This window comes from Lissotriton vulgaris, unplaced genomic scaffold, assembly GCF_964263255.1.
Source record: "Lissotriton vulgaris unplaced genomic scaffold, aLisVul1.2 SCAFFOLD_3657, whole genome shotgun sequence".
NCBI classification, from domain to species: domain Eukaryota; kingdom Metazoa; phylum Chordata; class Amphibia; order Caudata; family Salamandridae; genus Lissotriton; species Lissotriton vulgaris.
This window is the reverse complement of record NW_028254133.1, coordinates 200001-217217: the sequence shown is the minus strand read 5'-3', so window position 1 is coordinate 217217 and position 17217 is coordinate 200001. Positions and strand designations below refer to the sequence as shown.

The 17217-nt window shown below is 51.4% G+C and overlaps 30 non-coding genes and 1 pseudogene across 30 annotated transcripts; all 31 read right to left on the bottom strand.

Annotated features, from left to right (window-relative positions):
• Positions 1 to 99: 99 nt before the first annotated feature.
• LOC147660657 (5S ribosomal RNA) lies at positions 100 to 208 on the bottom strand (annotated as a pseudogene).
• An 80-nt stretch (positions 209 to 288) lies between these two features.
• LOC147660656 (5S ribosomal RNA) lies at positions 289 to 407 on the bottom strand. Its single transcript, XR_015306530.1, has one exon. It is a non-coding gene; the product is annotated as a 5S ribosomal RNA (ribosomal RNA).
• An 80-nt stretch (positions 408 to 487) lies between these two features.
• Positions 488 to 606, bottom strand: LOC147660655 (5S ribosomal RNA). Its single transcript, XR_015306529.1, has one exon. It is a non-coding gene; the product is annotated as a 5S ribosomal RNA (ribosomal RNA).
• Positions 607 to 686: 80 nt separating this feature from the next.
• On the bottom strand, positions 687 to 805 carry LOC147660654 (5S ribosomal RNA). Its single transcript, XR_015306628.1, has one exon. It is a non-coding gene; the product is annotated as a 5S ribosomal RNA (ribosomal RNA).
• Positions 806 to 885: 80 nt separating this feature from the next.
• LOC147660653 (5S ribosomal RNA) lies at positions 886 to 1004 on the bottom strand. The gene has a single exon (XR_015306528.1). It is a non-coding gene; the product is annotated as a 5S ribosomal RNA (ribosomal RNA).
• Positions 1005 to 1084: 80 nt separating this feature from the next.
• LOC147660652 (5S ribosomal RNA) lies at positions 1085 to 1203 on the bottom strand. The gene has a single exon (XR_015306527.1). It is a non-coding gene; the product is annotated as a 5S ribosomal RNA (ribosomal RNA).
• Positions 1204 to 1283: 80 nt separating this feature from the next.
• On the bottom strand, positions 1284 to 1402 carry LOC147660651 (5S ribosomal RNA). Its single transcript, XR_015306526.1, has one exon. It is a non-coding gene; the product is annotated as a 5S ribosomal RNA (ribosomal RNA).
• An 80-nt stretch (positions 1403 to 1482) lies between these two features.
• On the bottom strand, positions 1483 to 1601 carry LOC147660650 (5S ribosomal RNA). Its single transcript, XR_015306525.1, has one exon. It is a non-coding gene; the product is annotated as a 5S ribosomal RNA (ribosomal RNA).
• An 80-nt stretch (positions 1602 to 1681) lies between these two features.
• On the bottom strand, positions 1682 to 1800 carry LOC147660649 (5S ribosomal RNA). Its single transcript, XR_015306523.1, has one exon. It is a non-coding gene; the product is annotated as a 5S ribosomal RNA (ribosomal RNA).
• An 11113-nt stretch (positions 1801 to 12913) lies between these two features.
• Positions 12914 to 13032, bottom strand: LOC147660648 (5S ribosomal RNA). Its single transcript, XR_015306522.1, has one exon. It is a non-coding gene; the product is annotated as a 5S ribosomal RNA (ribosomal RNA).
• An 80-nt stretch (positions 13033 to 13112) lies between these two features.
• Positions 13113 to 13231, bottom strand: LOC147660647 (5S ribosomal RNA). The gene has a single exon (XR_015306521.1). It is a non-coding gene; the product is annotated as a 5S ribosomal RNA (ribosomal RNA).
• An 80-nt stretch (positions 13232 to 13311) lies between these two features.
• LOC147660646 (5S ribosomal RNA) lies at positions 13312 to 13430 on the bottom strand. The gene has a single exon (XR_015306520.1). It is a non-coding gene; the product is annotated as a 5S ribosomal RNA (ribosomal RNA).
• A 79-nt stretch (positions 13431 to 13509) lies between these two features.
• Positions 13510 to 13628, bottom strand: LOC147660645 (5S ribosomal RNA). The gene has a single exon (XR_015306519.1). It is a non-coding gene; the product is annotated as a 5S ribosomal RNA (ribosomal RNA).
• Positions 13629 to 13708: 80 nt separating this feature from the next.
• LOC147660644 (5S ribosomal RNA) lies at positions 13709 to 13827 on the bottom strand. The gene has a single exon (XR_015306518.1). It is a non-coding gene; the product is annotated as a 5S ribosomal RNA (ribosomal RNA).
• A 79-nt stretch (positions 13828 to 13906) lies between these two features.
• LOC147660643 (5S ribosomal RNA) lies at positions 13907 to 14025 on the bottom strand. Its single transcript, XR_015306618.1, has one exon. It is a non-coding gene; the product is annotated as a 5S ribosomal RNA (ribosomal RNA).
• An 80-nt stretch (positions 14026 to 14105) lies between these two features.
• LOC147660642 (5S ribosomal RNA) lies at positions 14106 to 14224 on the bottom strand. Its single transcript, XR_015306517.1, has one exon. It is a non-coding gene; the product is annotated as a 5S ribosomal RNA (ribosomal RNA).
• A 79-nt stretch (positions 14225 to 14303) lies between these two features.
• LOC147660641 (5S ribosomal RNA) lies at positions 14304 to 14422 on the bottom strand. Its single transcript, XR_015306516.1, has one exon. It is a non-coding gene; the product is annotated as a 5S ribosomal RNA (ribosomal RNA).
• Positions 14423 to 14502: 80 nt separating this feature from the next.
• On the bottom strand, positions 14503 to 14621 carry LOC147660640 (5S ribosomal RNA). Its single transcript, XR_015306515.1, has one exon. It is a non-coding gene; the product is annotated as a 5S ribosomal RNA (ribosomal RNA).
• A 79-nt stretch (positions 14622 to 14700) lies between these two features.
• Positions 14701 to 14823, bottom strand: LOC147660639 (5S ribosomal RNA). Its single transcript, XR_015306733.1, has one exon. It is a non-coding gene; the product is annotated as a 5S ribosomal RNA (ribosomal RNA).
• Positions 14824 to 14904: 81 nt separating this feature from the next.
• Positions 14905 to 15023, bottom strand: LOC147660638 (5S ribosomal RNA). Its single transcript, XR_015306514.1, has one exon. It is a non-coding gene; the product is annotated as a 5S ribosomal RNA (ribosomal RNA).
• Positions 15024 to 15102: 79 nt separating this feature from the next.
• On the bottom strand, positions 15103 to 15221 carry LOC147660637 (5S ribosomal RNA). The gene has a single exon (XR_015306512.1). It is a non-coding gene; the product is annotated as a 5S ribosomal RNA (ribosomal RNA).
• An 80-nt stretch (positions 15222 to 15301) lies between these two features.
• LOC147660636 (5S ribosomal RNA) lies at positions 15302 to 15420 on the bottom strand. The gene has a single exon (XR_015306511.1). It is a non-coding gene; the product is annotated as a 5S ribosomal RNA (ribosomal RNA).
• Positions 15421 to 15500: 80 nt separating this feature from the next.
• LOC147660635 (5S ribosomal RNA) lies at positions 15501 to 15623 on the bottom strand. Its single transcript, XR_015306732.1, has one exon. It is a non-coding gene; the product is annotated as a 5S ribosomal RNA (ribosomal RNA).
• Positions 15624 to 15703: 80 nt separating this feature from the next.
• On the bottom strand, positions 15704 to 15822 carry LOC147660634 (5S ribosomal RNA). Its single transcript, XR_015306675.1, has one exon. It is a non-coding gene; the product is annotated as a 5S ribosomal RNA (ribosomal RNA).
• An 80-nt stretch (positions 15823 to 15902) lies between these two features.
• On the bottom strand, positions 15903 to 16021 carry LOC147660633 (5S ribosomal RNA). Its single transcript, XR_015306510.1, has one exon. It is a non-coding gene; the product is annotated as a 5S ribosomal RNA (ribosomal RNA).
• Positions 16022 to 16101: 80 nt separating this feature from the next.
• On the bottom strand, positions 16102 to 16221 carry LOC147660632 (5S ribosomal RNA). The gene has a single exon (XR_015306218.1). It is a non-coding gene; the product is annotated as a 5S ribosomal RNA (ribosomal RNA).
• Positions 16222 to 16301: 80 nt separating this feature from the next.
• On the bottom strand, positions 16302 to 16420 carry LOC147660631 (5S ribosomal RNA). The gene has a single exon (XR_015306707.1). It is a non-coding gene; the product is annotated as a 5S ribosomal RNA (ribosomal RNA).
• Positions 16421 to 16500: 80 nt separating this feature from the next.
• On the bottom strand, positions 16501 to 16619 carry LOC147660630 (5S ribosomal RNA). Its single transcript, XR_015306509.1, has one exon. It is a non-coding gene; the product is annotated as a 5S ribosomal RNA (ribosomal RNA).
• An 80-nt stretch (positions 16620 to 16699) lies between these two features.
• Positions 16700 to 16818, bottom strand: LOC147660629 (5S ribosomal RNA). The gene has a single exon (XR_015306508.1). It is a non-coding gene; the product is annotated as a 5S ribosomal RNA (ribosomal RNA).
• Positions 16819 to 16898: 80 nt separating this feature from the next.
• Positions 16899 to 17017, bottom strand: LOC147660628 (5S ribosomal RNA). Its single transcript, XR_015306569.1, has one exon. It is a non-coding gene; the product is annotated as a 5S ribosomal RNA (ribosomal RNA).
• Positions 17018 to 17097: 80 nt separating this feature from the next.
• LOC147660627 (5S ribosomal RNA) lies at positions 17098 to 17216 on the bottom strand. Its single transcript, XR_015306507.1, has one exon. It is a non-coding gene; the product is annotated as a 5S ribosomal RNA (ribosomal RNA).
• Position 17217: the final 1 nt, after the last annotated feature.

The window sequence follows — 17217 nt, the reverse complement described above, 5'->3', positions numbered from 1 at the left end:
GGGTGGTATGGCCGTAGGCTCTAGGAGCACTGGTTTTGGGCCTCTTAGCTTTCTTCGCTCAGCTTCAGTACAAGCAAGCAAACCACTCTGAAAAAAAAAAGCCTACAGCACCTGGTATTCCCAGGCGGTCTCCCATCCAGGTACTAACCAGGCCCGACCCTGCTTAACTTCTGAGATCGGGTGCTTTCAGGGTGGTATGGCCGTAGGCTCTAGGAGCACTGGTTTTGGGCCTCTTAGCTTTCTTCGCTCAGCTTCAGTACAAGCAAGCAAACCACTCTGAAAAAAAAAAGCCTACAGCACCTGGTATTCCCAGGCGGTCTCCCATCCAGGTACTAACCAGGCCCGACCCTGCTTAACTTCTGAGATCGGACGAGATCAGGTGCTTTCAGGGTGGTATGGCCGTAGGCTCTAGGACCACTGGTTTTGGGCCTCTTAGCTTTCTTCGCTCAGCTTCAGTACAAGCAAGCAAACCACTCTGAAAAAAAAAAGCCTACAGCACCTGGTATTCCCAGGCGGTCTCCCATCCAGGTACTAACCAGGCCCGACCCTGCTTAACTTCTGAGATCGGACGAGATCAGGTGCTTTCAGGGTGGTATGGCCGTAGGCTCTAGGAGCACTGGTTTTGGGCCTCTTAGCTTTCTTCGCTCAGCTTCAGTACAAGCAAGCAAACCACTCTGAAAAAAAAAAGCCTACAGCACCTGGTATTCCCAGGCGGTCTCCCATCCAGGTACTAACCAGGCCCGACCCTGCTTAACTTCTGAGATCGGACAAGATCAGGTGCTTTCAGGGTGGTATGGCCGTAGGCTCTAGGAGCACTGGTTTTGGGCCTCTTAGCTTTCTTCGCTCAGCTTCAGTACAAGCAAGCAAACCACTCTGAAAAAAAAAAGCCTACAGCACCTGGTATTCCCAGGCGGTCTCCCATCCAGGTACTAACCAGGCCCGACCCTGCTTAACTTCTGAGATCGGACGAGATCAGGTGCTTTCAGGGTGGTATGGCCGTAGGCTCTGGGAGCACTGGTTTTGGGCCTCTTAGCTTTCTTCGCTCAGCTTCAGTACAAGCAAGCAAACCACTCTGAAAAAAAAAAGCCTACAGCACCTGGTATTCCCAGGCGGTCTCCCATCCAGGTACTAACCAGGCCCGACCCTGCTTAACTTCTGAGATCGGACGAGATCAGGTGCTTTCAGGGTGGTATGGCCGTAGGCTCTGGGAGCACTGGTTTTGGGCCTCTTAGCTTTCTTCGCTCAGCTTCAGTACAAGCAAGCAAACCACTCTGAAAAAAAAAAGCCTACAGCACCTGGTATTCCCAGGCGGTCTCCCATCCAGGTACTAACCAGGCCCGACCCTGCTTAACTTCTGAGATCGGACGAGATCAGGTGCTTTCAGGGTGGTATGGCCGTAGGCTCTGGGAGCACTGGTTTTGGGCCTCTTAGCTTTCTTCGCTCAGCTTCAGTACAAGCAAGCAAACCACTCTGAAAAAAAAAAGCCTACAGCACCTGGTATTCCCAGGCGGTCTCCCATCCAGGTACTAACCAGGCCCGACCCTGCTTAACTTCTGAGATCGGACGAGATCAGGTGCTTTCAGGGTGGTATGGCCGTAGGCTCTAGGAGCACTGGTTTTGGGCCTCTTAGCTTTCTTCGCTCAGCTTCAGTACAAGCAAGCAAACCACTCTGAAAAAAAAAAGCCTACAGCACCTGGTATTCCCAGGCGGTCTCCCATCCAGGTACTAACCAGGCCCGACCCTGCTTAACTTCTGAGATCGGACGAGATCAGGTGCTTTCAGGGTGGTATGGCCGTAGGCTCTAGGAGCACTGGTTTTGGGCCTCTTAGCTTTCTTCGCTCAGCTTCAGTACAAGCAAGCAAACCACTCTGAAAAAAAAAAGCCTACAGCACCTGGTATTCCCAGGCGGTCTCCCATCCAGGTACTAACCAGGCCCGACCCTGCTTGTAGGAGAGTAGGGTCTGCTATCCTATGGTCACCCCAAATTTTTGCTTTTTGCTTCACTGGTTTCTGACTTAATGTGGCTGTGGGCCTGCTAATCAGACCCACAGCCTGCTGTTCTCTCTCTAAATTGATGCCAATGCACTCTAGGTGCATTACGAATTGGAACTGGTTCACCTTATGAGCCCCTGTAATAGTGCACCCTAGGTGCCCAGGGCATAGGTGTATCCAAGGCCTACCAGGGGCTGCAGCACGTATTGTGCCACCCCTGGCCTGGCCTCCATCTTTGACACAACTGGCTGAACACTCAGCTGGGGTAAGTCGGTGTAACCACCTCTTACTTAGGTACAGTATGCCTGTGCCTAACCCTAAACTGGACACATATGTTCCTATCAGCCACTCCTATGGAAGGCCTCATCAATCCTGGAGGCAGAGTGCTTGGAAATATGTGAGATGGTGCTCTAGCATGAGCTGAGCCTGTCTGCAGCTGTCGGGAACCACTCCCTAAGCTGTTCCGGGATATTGCCATACCATATACTCTTAAGTGCATTATAATCCTCGCGGTTAAATGCTATCTTTGGTTTGGCTTTATCAAAACATGTCGAGTAAGGTGTCATACGAATTGGAATACTATCCCCTCGCCAGTTCTGGCGACGGGGATAGCATTCCACCCTTCTAGAGGGACACGACATGTGTGTAGCCTTAACCCCGGTTAAAGTTAAACAGAGCCTCAGCTCCACAAAATGGACGCTGCCACCACAGACACAAGTCTGGCCTCCTGCTGCTGACCGAAACTCGGCAGATGGTGGCCTGGACAAAGGGTTTCCTGCCTTGGGAGGTGCGAGCACCACCCCAGACAGGATTTTGTGTATTAGGTAGGACAGGGCTGAAAAGAATCAGACATGCCCGGGGCACACAAGGTGTCCCCGTGCATAGGCCAGCCCAAACCGGTTCTGGGGCCTTCCAGCCCCAGTCCTGGCGCGGAGCTGGACAAAGGAAAGGGGGTGTAACCGCCCCCCTTCCTGGTTCCTCCCAGAGGAGGGACCTAGTAGGTGATCCACCCCCTAGATTGGAATAAGAGGGGGAGCAGTGCCATTGCACAGCAGATCATCCCGAAATCAACTTAAACTAAGAAGAAGACTGGACTTCGACATTCTGCTGCACAGAAGACTGAAGAAGAATCTCCCTTGTGGCCAAGGAGTGACCACCCTGTGAACACAGGTACCAACCAGCAACTCGACGTCTGCTTTGCCGCCGCCTCCCGCCGGAGCCCGAGCCCAGAGCCCGACAAGAACCAGATTCCCAGACCTCTCAGAGCCCGATCCACAGTCCCTGCAAAGAAGGGACCCGTGGAGGCACCGAGTGACGTGGGACCGGACCTCTTGGAAGACACTCGTAAAGCTGACTGCGCAGCTTCTGAGGCATCCTCGACGTTGTGCTTTGGGGACTGAGAACCCCCACCACCGAGCAGCCCTTGCACCGAAGATCAGCCCCCCAGCATCTCCACGATCTGCGTGGGGCCCTTTTGCACTGTGCCACTCGACGCGCCATCCCGGCCACTAGCCACGCGGCCAGCGGCCATCTTGGCGACGAACCCGAAGATTTAAACAGCAGGTCTGGTTGCTCCAGACCTACCCAAGCTCCTGTAAAAAGGAGCACCCGCTCTGACCTTGCTGGTCCGAGTGAACAGCATCTTTCAACTTCCGCGTGGCTTGCATTTGCCAAGGCCTGTTTGCTCCGATCAGGTCGCCGACACCGCCAACAGCGAGAAGCCTACGTGGGACAGCTCGTGACCGACTCCTGGACGTCCTCGACCCCGGGTATCCACGTGGCTGCAGAAAGAAGCTACCCGACAACGCCTGTTTGCACCCGACATCACCTGGTTCCACTCTGGTTCCACGGCAGTCACTGGCTAGTGACTTTGAACACTGTCCCCTCTGCTTTCAGGTCTTCACATCTTCAGATCCACCCTTGGATCCACCGGAACTCTTCTCATCGAGCCGCCTGCAGCATCTCCAGCTCCAAGCACCATCGACCAGCGTGACGAAACCCGACACATCTTCGACCCTGTGCACCCGCTTCCTGTGGGTGAGGTAACTCAGCTCCGCCGGTGCTCCTGCACTGGTACACATCCCAAGGGCCTGTGTTTTAAGTTTCAGCTCCGTAGGTCACTCGGAAGGTTCCTAACTTTCTAACTTTGTGCTTTTTACGCACCATAGACTTTGTATTGAGAAGTGCGTGCACTTTGAACACTGCACCCGAGTCCCGTGGGCCTTTCCCGACTTAGTTAACTCCAGTCTCGAATAGCTCCAGCGATTCCCAAGGCCCTAGGCCTCTTCACTTTCCTCCTGGTATCTCTTATACCACTTATTTAGTATATGGTTTAGGTGGCCCCTAGGGCTCATCCATATTGTGCAACTTTTGTGTATTTTAAACTGTCTTGTGATTTTACGCTTGTGCTTCTGTGCTCATAAAGAGTCCAGGGGATTTTAATAGTTAATAAATCAACATATATTTTCAATATATATCTGTGTGGTGTCCCTTTCATTTGGTATTCAAGGGGGTTGTGTGTGGTATAACAGCTGGCTTCACATGCCTTTCAGAGTTTAGCCTAAGACTGCTTTGTCCACGTTACCACTAGGATAACTGGTCTACAAGGTTGAATTACAACCATCATCATAAGGGTTGCTTGGCATGGTACAAAGTGATCACTAGAACTAGTGAGCATTATATACCAGGCCAACTTCTCACATTGGTGAGCAGCGGATTGGGATCTGAGCTTGCTGTTGTTTTACCATTACAATCTTTGAGATTATCATTTGAAAGATCATACAGGTACCTGCTAGGTACATATAAAACAAGACTAGTATACTTAAGTTCTACTGAACTTAGTTGTTGTAGAGCAAAGGGAGTAGCACACCCTAGCTACAACTACTAGATAGGTTTAGTAGGTAAACACCAGTGTAGGTAGATTGCAACACATCCACCCACACTAGAGCAATGTCTGGAACAGAGGGGTCCAGTGGACTTACTCCTGTTGAGAGTGACCCTCCAAGGGCACCATCCCAGTTTGCTATTTTTCCTTTTAAGGAATTAAGACAGCTTTGTGTCTTAAGGGGTCTGAAGACAGGGCCTACCCCTACTACAGACCACCTAAGAGAGCTCTTGGATCAGTCTGAGGCTCTAAAGACCTCTAAAGCAAACCCCACAGGGAATGCTGAAGGAGGCCATCCTTCAGAGGATGACACTGTAGACACCCCTACCCCTATCATCCTAGTAGATGAGGAAGCCTCCACCACTGGAGCTCCTCAGGTAGATGAAGAGGAAGAAGAAGAAGAGGAGGAGGAGGTGGAAAGCAGTGAGTCAGATGATGACAGAGATAGTCAGGTGCTGGTCAGTAGACTGAACCAGGCTAACTTAAGTCAACTTGGGAATGAATCAGGTAACAACCCATTCAGACCCCCAGGTGGACTTAACCAGGGCCATAGGAGGAGAAGGCATCACTCAGGTGAATCCAACACCTCCCATGTCTCTAGAGGCTCTCATGGTCACTCCAGAAAGGAGATGACTAGCCCTCAGAGAAGGGAACATGAGGCCAAGATGAGAGAGGCTGAGCTTAGGATCCAGAGGCAAGAGTTAGAGGTTGCCCTGGCTAAGGAGAAACTTGCTAGAGCAAGACAGCCTAGAGAGAGTGGGGTAATAGAACCCACTGGTGGCAGCAATATCCACAAGGATAAAGACAGGTCTTTTGATAATAGAAACCTGAGTAAGATTGTGCCCCCCTACAAAGCTGGGGATGACATCCATAAATGGATTACTGCAATGGAGAGAGCCTGCAGAGTACAGCAGATCCCTCAGGAGCAGTGGGCAGCAATCTTGTGGCTCTCCTTTGAAGGTAGAGGCCGAGACAGACTCCTCACAGTTAGTGATGGGGATTCTAGAAACTACCTGGTCCTGAAGAGTGCTCTGATTGATGGGTTAGGCTTAACCACTGAACAGTACAGGTTAATGTTCAGAGATACCCAGAAGACACAGACTCAGGACTGGTCTGAATTTGTTGAGTGTGCCACTAAGGCTCTGGAGGGATGGTTGCTGGGAAGCAAGGTTACAGACTATGAAGGATTGTACAATTTGCTGATGAGAGAACAAATTTTAAATAATTGTCAGAACCAGCAGTTGCATCAACATTTGGTTGACTCAGATTTGACCTCTCCCCAAGAATTGGGAAAGAGGGCAGATAAATGGGTAAGAACCAGAGTTAAGCAAAAGAACCAGAACCAGAACCAGGGTGGTGACCAGAAGAAAACAGACCAGAAGGGTGGGGAGCAGAAAGCTAAAGACCAGAAGTCTTCAACAGGGCCCCAAACTGAGACAGAGGGTGGGTCCCAAACTTCCAAGAAGAAGAAGAAAGAAGGTCAGAAGAAACCCTGGTGTAAAACTTGTAAGAACACCTCTCACTGGACAAGTGAGTGTAAAAAGGGTGGAGCCCCCAACACTGCAGCCCCTAAGGCACCTGCACCCACTAGTACAGTTAGCAGTGTTGGTCCTCAAGCCAAGGGTTTAGTGGGAATCACTTTGGGAACTGAAGGAGATTCTGACCTAGTCAGAACCCTTACACAGGCTGTTCTGGTTTGTGAAGGGGACATAGATTTGACCCCTGACATAAGTCCCAGTAACCTGGGCAAATACAGACAGACACCTTTGATTAACAACAAAGTGGCTCAAGCTTACAGGGACACATGTGCCAGTGTCACTATGGTGACACCTAACTTTGTGGACCCTGGACAATACATGCCAGGCGATGATTACCTGGTGACCAATGCCAGCAATGTCACTACTACACATAGTGTGGCACTTGTTAACTTTTCCTGGGGAGGGGTAACTGGCCTAAAGAAAGTTGTGGTTAGTGCTGATCTCCCAGTAGAATGTTTGTTGGGCAATGACCTGGAGAACTCTCTATGGTCAGAAGTTGAGTACAGGACTCATGCAGAGATGTTAGGGATATCATCACATGTCCTTGCTGTGACCAGGTCACAGGCCAAAAAGTGCCTCTCTGAACCTCAGGTCTTGGATCCTGGAACAATGGACCAAGTACCTCCCAAGAAGAAGAACAGGAGGGTTAAGGCTGTGCCTTCCCAACTGCCTACAAGTGAGGATCAGGCTTCACAGGAAACTGATCTAGAGACCCCTGAAGGAACTGTCCCTGAAGAACTTGAACCTGATCAGGTTGAGTTTCTGGGGACAGGGGGACCTTCTAGGGCAGACTTGGGGCAGGCTCAGTTAACCTGTCCTTCTCTTGAACCCCTCAGACAGCAGGCTGCTGCTGAGGCTGCTGGGAATGCTCAAGGTGCCCATAAAGTATATTGGGACGATGGACTCCTTTATTCAGAGGCTAGAGACCCCAAGCCTGGTGCTACCAGGAGGTTGGTTATACCTCTGCAATTTAGGGGCTTCCTACTCACCTTGGCCCATGATATTCCTTTAGCAGGACACCTAGGCCAGAACAAGACTTGGGACAGGCTTGTCCCTCACTTTCACTGGCCTCACATGTCTGAAGACACCAAGGAGTTTTGTCGCTCCTGTGAAACCTGCCAAGCCAGTGGTAAAGCAGGTGGAACAACAAAGGCCCCCCTGATACCACTACCTGTGGTGGGGGTTCCCTTTGAGAGAGTGGGGATTGATATTGTTGGTCCAATGGATCCCCCTACAGCATCTGGGCACAGATTCATACTGGTGGTAGTGGATCATGCCACCAGGTACCCAGAGGCAATTCCCCTTAGGACCACAACAGCTCCTGTTGTGGCCAGGGCCTTACTTGGAGTTTTCTCCAGAGTGGGGTTTCCTAAGGAGGTAATATCAGATAGAGGTACCAACTTCATGTCTGGATATTTGACAGCTATGTGGAAGGAATGTGGTGTAAACTACAAGTTCACCACTCCTTATCACCCACAATGCAATGGGCTTGTTGAGAGATTTAACAAGACCCTAAAGGGCATGATTAAAGGATTACCTGAAAAGCTCAGGCGAAGATGGGACATCCTTCTGCCCTGCCTTTTGTTCGCTTACAGAGAGGTCCCTCAAAAGGGGGTTGGCTTCAGCCCCTTTGAATTGTTGTTTGGGCACCCTGTAAGAGGACCCCTGTGTCTTGTGAAGGAAGGATGGGAGTTACCTCTCAAAAAGCCTAAACAGGACATAGTGGACTATGTACTTGGTCTCCGCTCCAGGATGGCAGAGTACATGGAAAAGGCATCCAAAAACCTTGAGGCTAGCCAAGAATTACAAAAAGCTTGGCATGACCAAAAGGCTGTCCTTGTTGAATTTCAGCCTGGACAGAAGGTATGGGTGTTGGAGCCAGTGGCCCCAGCAGCACTCCAAGACAAATGGTCTGGACCCCATACAATTCTGGAAAAGAAGGGAGAGGTTACCTACTTGGTGGACCTAGGAACTCCCAGGAGCCCCCACAGGGTGCTCCATGTGAACAGATTGAAGGCATATGTCAGCAGGGCAGACATGGGCTTGCTCATGGCTACAGATGAGGGACAGGAGGAAGAGAGTGACCCTCTCCCAGACCTGCTCACTCAGAACCCTGAGGATGGCTCAGTTGATGGTGTGGCCTTAGGTGGCAGCCTCACTGAACATCAGCAACATGACTGCAGACAAGTTCTACAGGCATACAGGCATATGTTCTCATTGACACCCAGTCAGACTAACTGGTGTACACATGTGGTGGACACTGGTGACAGTCTTCCTGTAAAGAGCAAAATTTACAGGCAACCTGACCACGTCAGGGACTGTATAAAGACTGAGGTGCAAAAGATGCTGGAATTAGGTGTCATTGAGCCTTCAGAGAGCCCCTGGGCTAGCCCAGTGGTTCTGGTCCCCAAACCTCACACCAAAGATGGCAAGAGAGAGATGAGGTTCTGTGTGGATTACAGAGGACTCAATGCTGTCACCAGGACAGATGCACACCCTATTCCAAGGGCAGATGAGCTCATTGACAAGTTGGCTTCTGCCAAATATTTGAGCACATTTGACTTGACAGCTGGCTACTGGCAAATCAGGTTAGCTGAGGAGTCTAAAGCCAAGACAGCATTTTCTACCCCTAGTGGGCATTATCAGTTTGTGGTGATGCCCTTTGGTTTGAAAAATGCACCTGCCACCTTCCAAAGGTTGGTGAACCAAGTCCTCACTGGGTTGGATGACTTTTGTGCAGCTTATCTGGACGATATTGCTGTCTTTAGCTCCACCTGGGAGGATCACCTGATCCACCTGAAGGAAGTGCTTGAGGCTCTGCAGAAGGCAGGCCTCACTATCAAGGCAACAAAGTGCCAGATAGGGCAGAGCAAGGTTGTATACCTGGGCCACCTTGTAGGTGGAGGCCAAGTTCAACCACTGGAGAGTAAGATCCAGACCATCAAGGACTGGTCCCCTCCAACTACCCAGACTCAGGTCAGAGCTTTCTTGGGCCTGACTGGGTACTACAGGAAGTTTGTTAAGAACTATGGGTCCATTGTGACTCCTCTTAATGATCTGACATCCAAGAAGATGCCCAAAAAGGTTCAGTGGACAGAACTCTGTCAAAAGGCATTTGATGACCTGAAGAAGGCCATGTGCTCTGCACCTATCCTGAAGAGTCCTGACTACTCAAGAGAGTTCATTGTCCAAACAGATGCTTCTGAGTTGGGAGTGGGAGCAGTGCTTTCACAGCTTAATGTAGATGGCCAGGACCAGCCCATTGCTTTCATTAGCAGAAGGCTGACCCCCAGAGAGAAACGTTGGTCAGCTATAGAGAGGGAGGCCTTTGCTGTGGTGTGGGCCCTGAAGAAGTTGAGACCATACTTATTTGGCACTCACTTCAAGATTCAGACCGACCATAAGCCCCTCCTATGGCTTAATCAGATGAAGGGTGAAAACCCCAAACTACTCAGGTGGTCCATTTCCCTACAGGGGATGGACTTTACAGTGGAGCACCGCCCAGGGACTGACCATGGCAACGCAGATGGTCTCTCCAGGTACTTCCACTTAGAACATGAAGACACAACTGGTCAAGGTTAGTCTAATGTCCCTGCGTTTGGGGGGGGGTTATGTAGGAGAGTAGGGTCTGCTATCCTATGGTCACCCCAAATTTTTGCTTTTTGCTTCACTGGTTTCTGACTTAATGTGGCTGTGGGCCTGCTAATCAGACCCACAGCCTGCTGTTCTCTCTCTAAATTGATGCCAATGCACTCTAGGTGCATTACGAATTGGAACTGGTTCACCTTATGAGCCCCTGTAATAGTGCACCCTAGGTGCCCAGGGCATAGGTGTATCCAAGGCCTACCAGGGGCTGCAGCACGTATTGTGCCACCCCTGGCCTGGCCTCCATCTTTGACACAACTGGCTGAACACTCAGCTGGGGTAAGTCGGTGTAACCACCTCTTACTTAGGTACAGTATGCCTGTGCCTAACCCTAAACTGGACACATATGTTCCTATCAGCCACTCCTATGGAAGGCCTCATCAATCCTGGAGGCAGAGTGCTTGGAAATATGTGAGATGGTGCTCTAGCATGAGCTGAGCCTGTCTGCAGCTGTCGGGAACCACTCCCTAAGCTGTTCCGGGATATTGCCATACCATATACTCTTAAGTGCATTATAATCCTCGCGGTTAAATGCTATCTTTGGTTTGGCTTTATCAAAACATGTCGAGTAAGGTGTCATACGAATTGGAATACTATCCCCTCGCCAGTTCTGGCGACGGGGATAGCATTCCACCCTTCTAGAGGGACACGACATGTGTGTAGCCTTAACCCCGGTTAAAGTTAAACAGAGCCTCAGCTCCACAAAATGGACGCTGCCACCACAGACACAAGTCTGGCCTCCTGCTGCTGACCGAAACTCGGCAGATGGTGGCCTGGACAAAGGGTTTCCTGCCTTGGGAGGTGCGAGCACCACCCCAGACAGGATTTTGTGTATTAGGTAGGACAGGGCTGAAAAGAATCAGACATGCCCGGGGCACACAAGGTGTCCCCGTGCATAGGCCAGCCCAAACCGGTTCTGGGGCCTTCCAGCCCCAGTCCTGGCGCGGAGCTGGACAAAGGAAAGGGGGTGTAACCGCCCCCCTTCCTGGTTCCTCCCAGAGGAGGGACCTAGTAGGTGATCCACCCCCTAGATTGGAATAAGAGGGGGAGCAGTGCCATTGCACAGCAGATCATCCCGAAATCAACTTAAACTAAGAAGAAGACTGGACTTCGACATTCTGCTGCACAGAAGACTGAAGAAGAATCTCCCTTGTGGCCAAGGAGTGACCACCCTGTGAACACAGGTACCAACCAGCAACTCGACGTCTGCTTTGCCGCCGCCTCCCGCCGGAGCCCGAGCCCAGAGCCCGACAAGAACCAGATTCCCAGACCTCTCAGAGCCCGATCCACAGTCCCTGCAAAGAAGGGACCCGTGGAGGCACCGAGTGACGTGGGACCGGACCTCTTGGAAGACACTCGTAAAGCTGACTGCGCAGCTTCTGAGGCATCCTCGACGTTGTGCTTTGGGGACTGAGAACCCCCACCACCGAGCAGCCCTTGCACCGAAGATCAGCCCCCCAGCATCTCCACGATCTGCGTGGGGCCCTTTTGCACTGTGCCACTCGACGCGCCATCCCGGCCACTAGCCACGCGGCCAGCGGCCATCTTGGCGACGAACCCGAAGATTTAAACAGCAGGTCTGGTTGCTCCAGACCTACCCAAGCTCCTGTAAAAAGGAGCACCCGCTCTGACCTTGCTGGTCCGAGTGAACAGCATCTTTCAACTTCCGCGTGGCTTGCATTTGCCAAGGCCTGTTTGCTCCGATCAGGTCGCCGACACCGCCAACAGCGAGAAGCCTACGTGGGACAGCTCGTGACCGACTCCTGGACGTCCTCGACCCCGGGTATCCACGTGGCTGCAGAAAGAAGCTACCCGACAACGCCTGTTTGCACCCGACATCACCTGGTTCCACTCTGGTTCCACGGCAGTCACTGGCTAGTGACTTTGAACACTGTCCCCTCTGCTTTCAGGTCTTCACATCTTCAGATCCACCCTTGGATCCACCGGAACTCTTCTCATCGAGCCGCCTGCAGCATCTCCAGCTCCAAGCACCATCGACCAGCGTGACGAAACCCGACACATCTTCGACCCTGTGCACCCGCTTCCTGTGGGTGAGGTAACTCAGCTCCGCCGGTGCTCCTGCACTGGTACACATCCCAAGGGCCTGTGTTTTAAGTTTCAGCTCCGTAGGTCACTCGGAAGGTTCCTAACTTTCTAACTTTGTGCTTTTTACGCACCATAGACTTTGTATTGAGAAGTGCGTGCACTTTGAACACTGCACCCGAGTCCCGTGGGCCTTTCCCGACTTAGTTAACTCCAGTCTCGAATAGCTCCAGCGATTCCCAAGGCCCTAGGCCTCTTCACTTTCCTCCTGGTATCTCTTATACCACTTATTTAGTATATGGTTTAGGTGGCCCCTAGGGCTCATCCATATTGTGCAACTTTTGTGTATTTTAAACTGTCTTGTGATTTTACGCTTGTGCTTCTGTGCTCATAAAGAGTCCAGGGGATTTTAATAGTTAATAAATCAACATATATTTTCAATATATATCTGTGTGGTGTCCCTTTCATTTGGTATTCAAGGGGGTTGTGTGTGGTATAACAGCTGGCTTCACATGCCTTTCAGAGTTTAGCCTAAGACTGCTTTGTCCACGTTACCACTAGGATAACTGGTCTACAAGGTTGAATTACAACCATCATCATAAGGGTTGCTTGGCATGGTACAAAGTGATCACTAGAACTAGTGAGCATTATATACCAGGCCAACTTCTCACACTGCTTAACTTCTGAGATCGGACGAGATCAGGTGCTTTCAGGGTGGTATGGCCGTAGGCTCTAGGAGCACTGGTTTTGGGCCTCTTAGCTTTCTTCGCTCAGCTTCAGTACAAGCAAGCAAACCACTCTGAAAAAAAAAAGCCTACAGCACCTGGTATTCCCAGGCGGTCTCCCATCCAGGTACTAACCAGGCCCGACCCTGCTTAACTTCTGAGATCGGACGAGATCAGGTGCTTTCAGGGTGGTATGGCCGTAGGCTCTAGGAGCACTGGTTTTGGGCCTCTTAGCTTTCTTCGCTCAGCTTCAGTACAAGCAAGCAAACCACTCTGAAAAAAAAAAGCCTACAGCACCTGGTATTCCCAGGCGGTCTCCCATCCAGGTACTAACCAGGCCCGACCCTGCTTAACTTCTGAGATCGGACGAGATCAGGTGCTTTCAGGGTGGTATGGCCGTAGGCTCTAGGAGCACTGGTTTTGGGCCTCTTAGCTTTCTTCGCTCAGCTTCAGTACAAGCAAGCAAACCACTCTGAAAAAAAAAAGCCTACAGCACCTGGTATTCCCAGGCGGTCTCCCATCCAGGTACTAACCAGGCCCGACCCTGCTTAACTTCTGAGATCGGACGAGATCAGGTGCTTTCAGGGTGGTATGGCCGTAGGCTCTAGGAGCACTGGTTTTGGGCCTCTTAGCTTTCTTCGCTCAGCTTCAGTACAAGCAAGCAAACCACTCTGAAAAAAAAAGCCTACAGCACCTGGTATTCCCAGGCGGTCTCCCATCCAGGTACTAACCAGGCCCGACCCTGCTTAACTTCTGAGATCGGACGAGATCAGGTGCTTTCAGGGTGGTATGGCCGTAGGCTCTAGGAGCACTGGTTTTGGGCCTCTTAGCTTTCTTCGCTCAGCTTCAGTACAAGCAAGCAAACCACTCTGAAAAAAAAAAGCCTACAGCACCTGGTATTCCCAGGCGGTCTCCCATCCAGGTACTAACCAGGCCCGACCCTGCTTAACTTCTGAGATCGGACGAGATCAGGTGCTTTCAGGGTGGTATGGCCGTAGGCTCTAGGAGCACTGGTTTTGGGCCTCTTAGCTTTCTTCGCTCAGCTTCAGTACAAGCAAGCAAACCACTCTGAAAAAAAATGCCTACAGCACCTGGTATTCCCAGGCAGTCTCCCATCCAGGTACTAACCAGGCCCGACCCTGCTTAACTTCTGAGATCGGACGAGATCAGGTGCTTTCAGGGTGGTATGGCCGTAGGCTCTAGGACCACTGGTTTTGGGCCTCTTAGCTTTCTTCGCTCAGCTTCAGTACAAGCAAGCAAACCACTCTGAAAAAAAAAAGCCTACAGCACCTGGTATTCCCAGGCGGTCTCCCATCCAGGTACTAACCAGGCCCGACCCTGCTTAACTTCTGAGATCGGACGAGATCAGGTGCTTTCAGGGTGGTATGGCCGTAGGCTCTAGGAGCACTGGTTTTGGGCCTCTTAGCTTTCTTCGCTCAGCTTCAGTACAAGCAAGCAAACCACTCTGAAAAAAAAAGCCTACAGCACCTGGTATTCCCAGGCGGTCTCCCATCCAGGTACTAACCAGGCCCGACCCTGCTTAACTTCTGAGATCGGACGAGATCAGGTGCTTTCAGGGTGGTATGGCCGTAGGCTCTAGGAGCACTGGTTTTGGGCCTCTTAGCTTTCTTCGCTCAGCTTCAGTACAAGCAAGCAAACCACTCTGAAAAAAAAAAGCCTACAGCACCTGGTATTCCCAGGCGGTCTCCCATCCAGGTACTAACCAGGCCCGACCCTGCTTAACTTCTGAGATCGGACGAGATCAGGTGCTTTCAGGGTGGTATGGCCGTAGGCTCTAGGAGCACTGGTTTGGGCCTCTTAGCTTTCTTCGCTCAGCTTCAGTACAAGCAAGCAAACCACTCTGAAAAAAAAAAGCCTACAGCACCTGGTATTCCCAGGCGGTCTCCCATCCAGGTACTAACCAGGCCCGACCCTGCTTAACTTCTGAGATCGGACGGACGATATCAGGTGCTTTCAGGGTGGTATGGCCGTAGGCTCTAGGAGCACTGGTTTTGGGCCTCTTAGCTTTCTTCGCTCAGCTTCAGTACAAGCAAGCAAACCACTCTGAAAAAAAAAAAGCCTACAGCACCTGGTATTCCCAGGCGGTCTCCCATCCAGGTACTAACCAGGCCCGACCCTGCTTAACTTCTGAGATCGGACGAGATCAGGTGCTTTCAGGGTGGTATGGCCGTAGGCTCTAGGAGCACTGGTTTTGGGCCTCTTAGCTTTCTTCGCTCAGCTTCAGTACAAGCAAGCAAACCACTCTGAAAAAAAAAGCCTACAGCACCTGGTATTCCCAGGCGGTCTCCCATCCAGGTACTAACCAGGCCCGACCCTGCTTAACTTCTGAGATCGGACGAGATCAGGTGCTTTCAGGGTGGTATGGCCGTAGGCTCTAGGAGCACTGGTTTTGGGCCTCTTAGCTTTCTTCGCTCAGCTTCAGTACAAGCAAGCAAACCACTCTGAAAAAAAAAAGCCTACAGCACCTGGTATTCCCAGGCGGTCTCCCATCCAGGTACTAACCAGGCCCGACCCTGCTTAACTTCTGAGATCGGACGAGATCAGGTGCTTTCAGGGTGGTATGGCCGTAGGCTCTAGGAGCACTGGTTTTGGGCCTCTTAGCTTTCTTCGCTCAGCTTCAGTACAAGCAAGCAAACCACTCTGAAAAAAAAAAGCCTACAGCACCTGGTATTCCCAGGCGGTCTCCCATCCAGGTACTAACCAGGCCCGACCCTGCTTAACTTCTGAGATCGGACGGACGATATCAGGTGCTTTCAGGGTGGTATGGCCGTAGGCTCTAGGAGCACTGGTTTTGGGCCTCTTAGCTTTCTTCGCTCAGCTTCAGTACAAGCAAGCAAACCACTCTGAAAAAAAAAAGCCTACAGCACCTGGTATTCCCAGGCGGTCTCCCATCCAGGTACTAACCAGGCCCGACCCTGCTTAACTTCTGAGATCGGACGAGATCAGGTGCTTTCAGGGTTGTATGGCCGTAGGCTCTAGGAGCACTGGTTTTGGGCCTCTTAGCTTTCTTCGCTCCGCTTCAGTACAAGCAAGCAAACCACTCTGAAAAAAAAAAGCCTACAGCACCTGGTATTCCCAGGCGGTCTCCCATCCAGGTACTAACCAGGCCCGACCCTGCTTAACTTCTGAGATCGGACGAGATCAGGTGCTTTCAGGGTGGTATGGCCGTAGGCTCTAGGAGCACTGGTTTTGGGCCTCTTAGCTTTCTTCGCTCCGCTTCAGTACAAGCAAGCAAACCACTCTGAAAAAAAAAAGCCTACAGCACCTGGTATTCCCAGGCGGTCTCCCATCCAGGTACTAACCAGGCCCGACCCTGCTTAACTTCTGAGATCGGGACGAGATCAGGTGCTTTCAGGGTGGTATGGCCGTAGGCTCTAGGAGCACTGGTTTTGGGCCTCTTAGCTTTCTTCGCTCAGCTTCAGTACAAGCAAGCAAACCACTCTGAAAAAAAAAAGCCTACAGCACCTGGTATTCCCAGGCGGTCTCCCATCCAGGTACTAACCAGGCCCCACCCTGCTTACTTTCTGAGATCGGACGAGATCAGGTGCTTTCAGGGTGGTATGGCCGTAGGCTCTAGGAGCACTGGTTTTGGGCCTCTTAGCTTTCTTCGCTCAGCTTCAGTACAAGCAAGCAAACCACTCTGAAAAAAAAAAGCCTACAGCACCTGGTATTCCCAGGCGGTCTCCCATCCAGGTACTAACCAGGCCCGACCCTGCTTAACTTCTGAGATCGGACGAGATCAGGTGCTTTCAGGGTGGTATGGCCGTAGGCTCTAGGAGCACTGGTTTTGGGCCTCTTAGCTTTCTTCGCTCCGCTTCAGTACAAGCAAGCAAACCACTCTGAAAAAAAAAAGCCTACAGCACCTGGTATTCCCAGGCGGTCTCCCATCCAGGTACTAACCAGGCCCGACCCTGCTTAACTTCTGAGATCGGACGAGATCAGGTGCTTTCAGGGTGGTATGGCCGTAGGCTCTAGGAGCACTGGTTTTGGGCCTCTTAGCTTTCTTCGCTCCGCTTCAGTACAAGCAAGCAAACCACTCTGAAAAAAAAAAGCCTACAGCACCTGGTATTCCCAGGCGGTCTCCCATCCAGGTACTAACCAGGCCCGACCCTGTTTAACTTCTGAGATCAGATGAGATCAGGTGCTTTCAGGGTGGTATGGCCGTAGGCTCTAGGAGCACTGGTTTTGGGCCTCTTAGCTTTCTTCGCTCCGCTTCAGTACAAGCAAGCAAACCACTCTGAAAAAAAAAAGCCTACAGCACCTGGTATTCCCAGGCGGTCTCCCATCCAGGTACTAACCAGGCCCGACCCTGCTTAACTTCTGAGATCGGACGAGATCAGGTGCTTTCAGGGTGGTATGGCCGTAGGCT